General features: G+C 53.4%; 1 pseudogene; it reads left to right on the forward strand.

Annotated features, from left to right (window-relative positions):
- The first annotated feature begins 363 nt into the window (after positions 1-363).
- LOC146209374 (uncharacterized) lies at positions 364-2,128 on the forward strand (annotated as a pseudogene).
- The last annotated feature ends 7,749 nt before the right edge of the window (positions 2,129-9,877 follow it).

Consider the following 9,877-nt stretch of genomic DNA (forward strand, 5'->3'; position numbering starts at 1 on the left):
CTTGCGGCGTGCACAGCTCGAATTGTTATTCAAGGTGTTTTGTACGTCACCGATTTTCTTGTGCTGTCTCACTGCAGGCCGGGGGGGGGGGGGGGGCGCTGCGAGCGCGCGACGAGAGCAGACGCGTGTGTTTCGGCTCCGCCAATTTACGGCTGGGGCCGCGTCCCAAATCATCCTACCCCGGCAAAACTGGCATCGATCGATCCGAAAAATCAAGCGGAACAACTGGATACAAAAGTCGTCCAGGTTGGCTGATTTTCTTCAAATCTACGGCCATTTTTCGACCGACCACGTTGGCGCCGTCGTTAAGCCTAACGGCGTCGCCGGCGCCTGGCCTGGCGGAATCGGCCCTCCGAGGAAAAAATGGCGACTTCCGCGGATCAAATACGCGGTTACGACCCTGAGGCAATGTTGTGGACCTCGGTACCCGCCACCGGAGATACAAATTCGACGTTTATCCCGAAAATTCGGAGTCAAGCTTTACTTCAAGCGGCTGCACGCCGCTCCCAAGACAAAGCCCGGATGGCGGCGTTCGGCGCCGCCCCGGCCGCCATTTCGTCGGTCGGAAACATGAACGCTCCCGCGACGCGCGCCACGGGAAGCAAGGACAAGGCGTTCTCGAAGTGGAAGCCGCGTCCAATGCCCAAACCGGCTCCCGAAGACTACGTTATAGTCATAAAGCCCAGAGAAAGTGTTTCTCTTCACGAGGCGTTCACGGAAACTGGCTACGGCACTGCCATTTCGGCGTACCTCGGGCTGAAACGGGCCAGCGCCGTCTCCGTTCTACCCTTACGAGAACAAAACATCATCATTGTGCATACCCCAGACATCGAGGCGGCCGACCTGCTCATCGGGGACTCCACAGTAAACACCGAGAAGGGGTCGATCCCGCTTCGGGGTTACCTGAGACAAGACGGCGGCAACATATGCCACGGCGTGATCGTGGTCCGTAACTCGGACACCACAGAAACTCTCCAAGACCGAGTGTGCTGGCGCGCCGGCACCATCCTGGAAATCCGGAAATTCGGAACATCCAACAAGGCACGCATAACTTTCGCGGGTAAAGAGAAGCCCCGTTACGTGCACTACGACAACATGGTCGTCTCTGTGCGAAACTATTACAAAACTATTCCTGCGTGCGGCCAGTGTGGGGCCGTCGGGCATCGCGCGGATGCATGTCCAAACTTGCAGTCTGACACATGTGGACTCTGCGGATTCCAAGCTCCGCTAGTGGAGGGGGTGCGGGCTCCTCACAACTGTGTTCCGCGGTGTTCTGTGTGCGGTGGCCCCCATGTCACCAACTCTCGCGACTGTGCGGCAAAATTCCGCACACCCAAGATAAAAAAGAAAAAAATGGCGCCCAAGAAGAAACGCCGCCATGTTGGGCCTCCCGGCGATCAGCCTCGCCAGGAAATCACCAGCATCGAGAACCCACCTACAGGAGGTGCTGAAAAACGACCATCGAAGGTGTCGCCACCACACGGCGGACTGGCGAAACAAACGACGGAAACGCGCGGTGATACCAGGGCCTGGGTCAACGCAGTCAAAAACGGACACCAGGTGAGCGGTTCGGGTGGGGCTGCTTCTCTCTCCCCCCTTTCCACTCCCCTCCCAAGGGCGCGTAGCGCCGAGCAAGATCAAATAGCAGCACTCAGGGCCCAAAACGAGATGCTGCTTAAGAAAATTAACGAATTGGAATCCAAAATTAACCAGTCTTCTCCGCCCTCGCCTCCCGCGGCTGAGGTAATGGAGAGTGAGCTCGTGGTGCCAAACGCGGTAACAAGCTTGGAGGCAGCATTCGAGGCCCGATTCGGGGCCACGGAGGCACGATTCATTGCCATAGAAAATCAAATTTCAATGATGGTCAACGCCATCTCCAAATTGCAAGAGACAATCCCCGCGATGATTGCCAAACAAATTGCGCATTCCTTACGCTCCTCGCGCAGGCCCGGCGGTCCCTTACGCGGCCGTCCTAACAAAACTTCTAGACGCACCCCTGAGGTAGACGATGACGACAACTGCTCGCTCTCCGGTATGGAGGATGAACCCCCTTCCCGCGAGTGTTGGCTCCGGAGCAGCGTCAATACAACCCCTCCTCAGCCTAAATGACCATGGCGAGCAGCCCTAAGATCAAGCGCTCCCCAAGAACCAATTCGGCCACCCCCGTCCAAATTGTCCAATGGAACTGTCGGGGCTTCCGTTCCCGCACAAAGAGGGCGGATCTCCGACTTTACCTTTCAACTTTCGACTCTCTTCCCGCGTTGGTTGCCCTCCAGGAGCCAGGGAGTGGCGTCACCCTCACAAATTACATCACCTTTCAGCAGGACCCCTCTTCCTGCGTCTGCGTGCATAAAAATTATACGGCTACTCTAGTTGACTTGGAACTTGACACTGAATATTCCTACGTGATGGTGACACTTCTTCCGCTCAAGAAACAAGATGCGCCACTCCACGTACTCAACATCTACTGCTCCCCCAGACTCAAAAATGTAACGTTCGCAGCACTCTTTAGCCGCGCTCTAAAGGCTGCGGGCAGGGACTCCTTGGTGATTGTGGGTGATTTCAACGCCCACAGTACACTCTGGGGATACGTGCGTGAAGAGAAGCGGGGACGCAAGCTAGCGGAACTCGCGTCCACGCTGGGCCTGACTCTTCACACTGACCCTGCATATCCAACGCGGATGGGTAATTCAGTGACCCGGGATACATGCCCGGATCTCACCTTTACCAAAAACATTGTACACGCAGAATGGATCAACACCGAGGAAACCCTCGGTAGTGACCACTGCCTTATCAATACCACTGTAAGAACTAAACCATTAGCAAGACCCCACGCACAAGCTCGGCTACCCGACTGGAATAAGTTTCGGCAAAGCTACATCAATTCGGCCTCTATCCACGAACAAGGATACCACGCGTGGGCACAAGGATTGGTTACACATCTTCATTCGGTGGAAACACAAATTCAGCTCTCGGAGGCCACTTCAGAGGTGGACAACCACCTTCTGCACCTTTGGGAAGCGCGGCACAGCCTCGTCCGCAGATGGCGACGCCAAAAACATAACAGAAAGCTCAAAATTCGTATCGCCGAGCTCACTCAGCGAGCGGCAGAGTACGCGGCCCAACTCGCCGACTCAAACTGGGTAGACCGCTGCAACACGGCGGCCAGACAAATGTCGAGCCGGAGCACGTGGCGCCTTTTCCGTGCCCTAATTGACCCGACTCAAACTCGCGCCGAGACACAAAAACATCTCCAACGAGCTATTCATAGCTTCGATGGAAATACATCAAAATTAGCATGCAAACTGCGCGACCAGTATCTTTGCACTAAGCAGGACCCCGGAGGACCCGCGTACTCGTATGCAGGTTCAGAGAACGCGGATCTGGATCAACCGTTTCAGTTGCATGATCTGAAGGCGGCCCTGGCTAAAATGAAACGAGGAACAGCACCGGGCCGGGACAAGATAACTGTGAAACTGCTTGCCAATCTTCCCGACCCCGCCTACGAAACCCTCCTCGCTTTCATCAACTCGATCTGGCTTGGTGAGGCACCTCTACCAATTGAATGGAAGACCGCCCTGGTAACTTTCATTCCGAAAGCCGGCAAAGCCATAAACACAGACAACCTCCGCCCCATCTCCCTCACGTCTTGTGCGGGAAAGCTGATGGAGACCATGGTGCGGGACAGGCTGTCTGGGTTTCTGGAAAATAAAAATACATTCGCAGACACCATGTTCGGTTTTCGCCCACAAAGGTCCGCTCAGGATGTTCTGCTTCAACTCGATCGAGAAATTCTCAACCCTGTCGAATATCCCTTCAACGATAAGGCAGTACTCGCCCTTGACTTGAAGGGGGCTTTCGACAATGTCACACACGAAATCATACTGCAACATCTCTCCCAGACGAACTGTGGACATAACACATTTCAGTACATCAAGCAATTTCTCTCAGATCGGCAATCTTTCATCCGAATACAAGACGAAGAACACGGCCCATATAAACTGGGAACGAGAGGCACCCCACAGGGCGCGGTCCTCTCGCTATTACTTTTCAATCTGGCCATGATGAAACTCCCGGCTCAGTTGGCGACGGTCGAAGGCATCCAGCACGCGCTGTACGCCGACGACATAACCATCTGGGCCAAACACGGATCGCTTGGAGACATTGAGGCCAACCTGCAGCAAGCGGCACAGATCGTAGTCGCTTACGCCCGCCGCTGCGGCCTTCAATGCTCACCGTCCAAATCCGAATTTGTGCACATTCGCCCGTCGCCTAAGTGCACCACAAAAATGGAACTATCCCTGGCCAGCGGTCCAATACCCGAACACGATGAGATTAGAGTACTTGGTCTCCTTATCCACAAACATCGACGGGCTGATACAACACTAGCAAAACTGCGCAAGGTGGGGGACCAGGTGGGCCGGATGGTGCGCCGGGTTTCCAACAAACGCGGGGGGTTACGGTGCACAGACGCTTTGCGGCTGGCGCATGCATTCGTGACCAGTCGAGTACTCTACTCGACTCCTTACCTCCACCTGCGCAGATTTGATGAGAACGCTCTCGAAGTGATTCTCAGAAAGATGTACAAGCGTGCCCTCGATCTCCCGATCAACACATCCAACCAGCGTCTTATGGGTCTGGGGATGATAAACACATTCGCGGAGCTCCGAGAGGCGCACTTGACTAATCAATACACAAGACTTTCAAAAACGCCGTCGGGACGCCGCCTATTAGCCCGACTACACATCCACCACCCAACATTTACGGAAGAGCGCGTACGCATTCCTGAAATCTGGAGATACGCCCTGCACGTACGCCCTCTTCCGGCCAACATGACACGTGACGACCACAGTGGCAGGCGCCTTGCGCGGGCGGAGGCACTGGCCCGTCACTATGGGAACAAACACGGAATTTTCTACGTGGACGCCTCCGGCCCTCACCATGGGGGTTGGTACACAGCCGCAGTCGTCTATCAAAAAATCACGGTGAATGGCCTAACCTTCCGAGCTCAAGACATAACACATGCGGAAGAAGTTGCCATCGCGTTAGCCGCCGCAGACAAGGACTCACGAGTCATTATCACCGACTCGAGAGGGGCCTGCAGAAATATTAAACAGGGGTACATTCCTCTCTTTGCGCACCGCATCCTTCAAAACAGTGACTACCTCGGGGCCCCCGCGTCTCGAACGATTGTATGGGCTCCAGCTCACATGGGCCTCGAAGGCAATGAAACGGCCGACGCCGCCGCCCGCGCGCTCATTCTCCGGGCAACGCCTTCAGACCCTTATGATACGGATCTCGAACCCAATCCGGCTCTCACTTTTCGAGAAATTATTGAATTATTTCAATTCGGCCATGCAATTTATCCTAAGCCTTGTAAGGGTCTTACAAAGGTGGAGGAACGCACACTCCTCCGCCTTTACACCAAAACGCTGCTGTGCCCGGCAGTTTTAAAACACTTTGATACTGCCTGTACAGGAAAGTGCCCGCACTGTGCGGAGAAGTCTTCGGACATCTTCCATATGGTGTGGGCATGTCAGTCAACCCCGAACCTCAATCAATCAATCTTTATTTAAGTTTGTACATGCAAACTGGGGATGGTGAGAAAAAAGCAGTGAATTATGCACCGCTTGACGGGCCTCACCACCCCTACAAGTCAGCAGTAGGCACAAGGCAAGAACAACCACTGGTAAAAAAAAAAATGAATACAAGTGCATCTACAGAACAAGGTTAACAGAACATATCTCATAACTGGCAGCAATAATAGACGCAGAAGACCGTGAGGCTATAACACAGGCTATAACCCCCAAACCAAACCCCACCCGGGAGGACTGGGAGGCAGCCCTGCTCGGCTGCTCCGATCTGGCAAGCCAGAAGGCCCTGGTTCACCGAGCCCTAGCCGCAGCGGTCGCCAATGGGCTCCTGTAATGAGGAGCCCACCTAGTGTTTGCGTGAGGTTGCTCCGGCTACCTCAAGCTTCCTCCTAATAAAGGTTTTACATACATATCTCACTGCACTCATGAAGGGATTCTGGGTTGTGACTTTTCACCAGTCATCATGCGATTATTGATTGTGCCCGAGCCAGCATCGAATTGTCTCCGCTTTCACATGCCGCCTCGTCCGACACACCGCTCCACGTCGATAAGATAACCGTGGCCGAAGATACTGACACCCCGCCTGCTCTACCGTCCTCGTGCCCGTTTCCTGCGCCTGCTTTTCCAATTCGACTGTTTTTCACCATGACGCATGCCGCTAATCGTCGCCATTGCTTTGTCCTGCCTTTCGCCCTTCTGGCCTTCTGTAGTGGCTACAGCGACATGTACCAGTACGCATCGACACCGGTACGCACGCCCCGGTACGCCAGCGCTCTTATCGCGTATCGGCTGCAGAACGTCAAGTTATCACCGAGCACGCTAATGACATGCTTCAGCGTGGCGTCATCCAGCCTTCGCACAGCCCTTGGGCTTCTCCAGTTGTTTTCGCGAGGAAAAAGGATGGCTCTATTCGTTTCTGCGTTGATTACAGGCGATTGAACAAGATAACGCGAAAAGACGTGCACCCCCTTCCACGTATTGATGACGCTCTCGATTGCCTTCAAGGTTCCGAATTCTTTTCATCTCTGGCCCTCCGCTCGGGCTACTGGCAGGTACCCATGGCAGCTGACGATCAACCAAAAACCGCTTTTGTGACACCTGACGGTCTCTATGAATTTAACGTCATGCCGTTCGGATTGTGCCACGCACCAGCCACCTTCGAGCGCATGATGGACACAATTCTGTGCGGACTCAAGTGGCATGACTGTCTTTGTTACCTGGACAATGTTGTCGTGTTTTCAAAAGATTTTACGTCACATTTGGACCGTCTCGAGCGTTTGCTAAAGTTTTTGACTGATGCCGGCCTGCAACTGAATTTGAAAAAGTGCTGCTTCGGGGCTCGCCAGCTTCCTATATTGGGACACGTTGTTTCGAAAGCCGGTGTTTGTCCAGATCCTGCAAAACTCCGTGCAGTAGCTGAGTTTCCACGTCCAACTTCCCTAATGGAGCTGTGTAGTTTTATCGGGCTGTGCTCGTATTTCCGTCGCTTCGTCCGCAATTTCGCTTCGATCATCTAGCCGCTGACTGAGCTCATTGCCGGAGACGCCATTCTTTAGTCTTGGACGTCCGACTGGGATGAGGCCTTTTCGGTGTTCGGCGCCGTCTAGTGTCGCCTCCGATTCTCCGCCATTTTGACCCTGAGGCGCCAACCAAAGTTCGCACTGATGCCAGCGGTGTAGGTTTCGGCGCTGTCCTTGCACAACAAAAATCCGGCTACCCAGAGTACGTTGTTGCTTATGCTAGCCGCACCTTAACAAAGGCCGAAAAAATTTTTCTGTAACCGAAAAGGAGTGCTTCGCCATCATTTGGCCATTGGAAAGTTCCGCCCATATCTCTACGGTGGTCCCTTTTCTGTTGTTACGGACCATCGCGCACTTTGCTGGTTGCCCACCTTTAAAAACCATCCGGCCGTCTTGCTCGTTGGGCCCTCCGCTTACAAGAGTACGACATTGAAGTCACCTACCGGTCTGGCCGTAAGCATTCTGATGCCGACGCCCTGTCTAGGTCACCTCTTCAACGCGGCTCTGACTCGACAGTTATCACCATAGGTGACTCATCTTCTCTAGAAATTACCGACATGCCCAATGAACAAAGGCAAGACCTTGGATCGCTTCTCTTCTCACGCTTCTATCTACACCTTCTCTGCGCCCAGCTTCTCGAACGCTTCGCCGTCAAGCTCGTCATTTTGTCATCCGCGACGGCGTGCTTACCGCCAAAATTACCTTTCTGACGGACGAAAGTGGCTCCTTGTCATTCCTCGGCACCTTTGTTCGAAAATATACGCCACTTTTCACTCCGATCCTCAGTGTCCTTACGCCGGAGTGCTGAAAACTTACACTCGTCCTAACCTCCGCTATTACTGGCAGGGTATGTACCGCTTCGTGCGTCATTACTTCCGCGCATGCCAGGAATGCCAACGCCGCAAAAATCCTCCACAGCACTCCACCGTTCCGATGCAGCCCTCGCCCTGCCTAGCCGGCCATTCGACTCTGTGGGTATTGATCTTTACGAGCCACTACCAGTCATTGCAGCTAGTAAACCTTGGGTTATCGTGGCTGTTGACCACTTTACCCGCTACGCAGAAACATAACCTTTACCTTCTGCGTTTGCGCCGGACGTTGCATCTTTCGTCCTGTGCCATCTTGTTCTGCGCCACGGATCACCTAAAGAATTGCTCAGTGACCACTCAGTGCTTTTCTTTCCGAGACCGTTGAAGCCCTTCTTCAGCAGTGCCGCATTGTCCACCGTTCTACCTCGGCCTACCATCCGCTGACAAATGGCATGACGGAACGTTTTAACGGCACCTTCAGTGACATTCTGGCCATGTATATCGCTTCCGACCACTCAAACTGGGACCGGACTCTCCCTTTCGTCACGTACGCTTATAATACTGCCATACAAAGCACGACCGGCTTCTCCCCCTTTTTCCTTCTATACGGCCGTGAACCCACCTCAGCTATGGACACGGTGCTCCCTTATCGCCCTGACACCTCCGAATCGACCCCCGTCTCTCAAGCGGCAGCATATGCAGAAGAATGTCGCCAGTTTACAACCCAGAACCAAGGTCACCAGCAGTTCCTTCGCGCACCGTCTTGTCCAGCTCCTTCAACAACAGACTCCCTCGTGTGGCTTTGGGTTCCTGCCACCCCCTCCGGCCTCTCCACCAAACTTGCTTCCAAATATCATGACCAATATCGGGTTATTTGCCAGACCTTTCCGGTGAACTACGTTATAGAACTACTTGCACCGACACCGCATATGCGTTACCGCGGGCGTGAAACAGAACACGTTGACCGCCTAAAGCCTTTTTATGACCCGCCTGCTGTGTCGATGCCATGAGTCGGCAGAATGCCTCCTTTTTCTCCCGGGGATAATTGTAGTGTCACACCAACGCTCGGTGGCTGCCGATGGTAACAAAGACGACAAGCGTATGTCGAAAAGGCGCGTGCTAAGTAGAAGACGGCAGAGAAAGAAGAAGACGCAAAAGTCTGACGCGCTAGTTAAACGTTCGACCAGAACATCGACCTCAGACTGAACGTACTCTTACAGCTTACACATATTTAAGGCGCGGCACGATGGATTATTTGCCCTATAGCACTTGCCGTTTGGTAGACACATTGCTTTGCCTTTGCAATCACTGGTCTTGTCTTGTGCATGCCACATTGAAAACTGCGCACGTGACGCCGTTGTCTCAATTCAATGAAGCATGCCAAGGAGCGCTCACTTGGGTCGTAGTCTCTCAGACTTCGCAGAAGTCCGCCTTAAATCGTCGCCACTGCCAGGTCCTCTACGATCGTAAGTACCTGATTCTTCTTTGATTCCCTGTTTGTCGCCTTGGTCCCTGTAATGAAGTTTGTCCCTCTCCATTAACCTTACTGTGCTGCACGTCATCCTCAATGTCAAGTATGGGCTTGAACCTCTTGCGTCCGCGCCGTCTTTCTGTCGCTCCGCCACTGACATTGTACATGTTTCCCGCTTAACGACATGTCAAGTCGCTTCTTTTACAGTCTAACACCGGGACACCGCTTGAGCCAACGTGGGGCATTTTACTAGAAGACGAAGCGTTTCTGGCTAGTCTTCGAGCTTTCGCGCAGGAAGCAGATGAAGACGACGACGAGGAACTCGTGCCTTAGCACTCCTCTCTACTTTGCGAGTCATCTTCATACTGTCATATACCGGTCATATCTGAATACTTTAATGCTAACATAATATTTTGTTTGGGCATCTCGAAGCCAGAAAAAGACGGAGCAAAATTTAGGAAAGATATAGCTACGACGTTAAAG

Source organism: Amblyomma maculatum, chromosome 1 (assembly GCF_055883805.1).
Source record: "Amblyomma maculatum isolate TAMU_Amacu chromosome 1, ASM5588380v1, whole genome shotgun sequence".
Taxonomy (NCBI): domain Eukaryota; kingdom Metazoa; phylum Arthropoda; class Arachnida; order Ixodida; family Ixodidae; genus Amblyomma; species Amblyomma maculatum.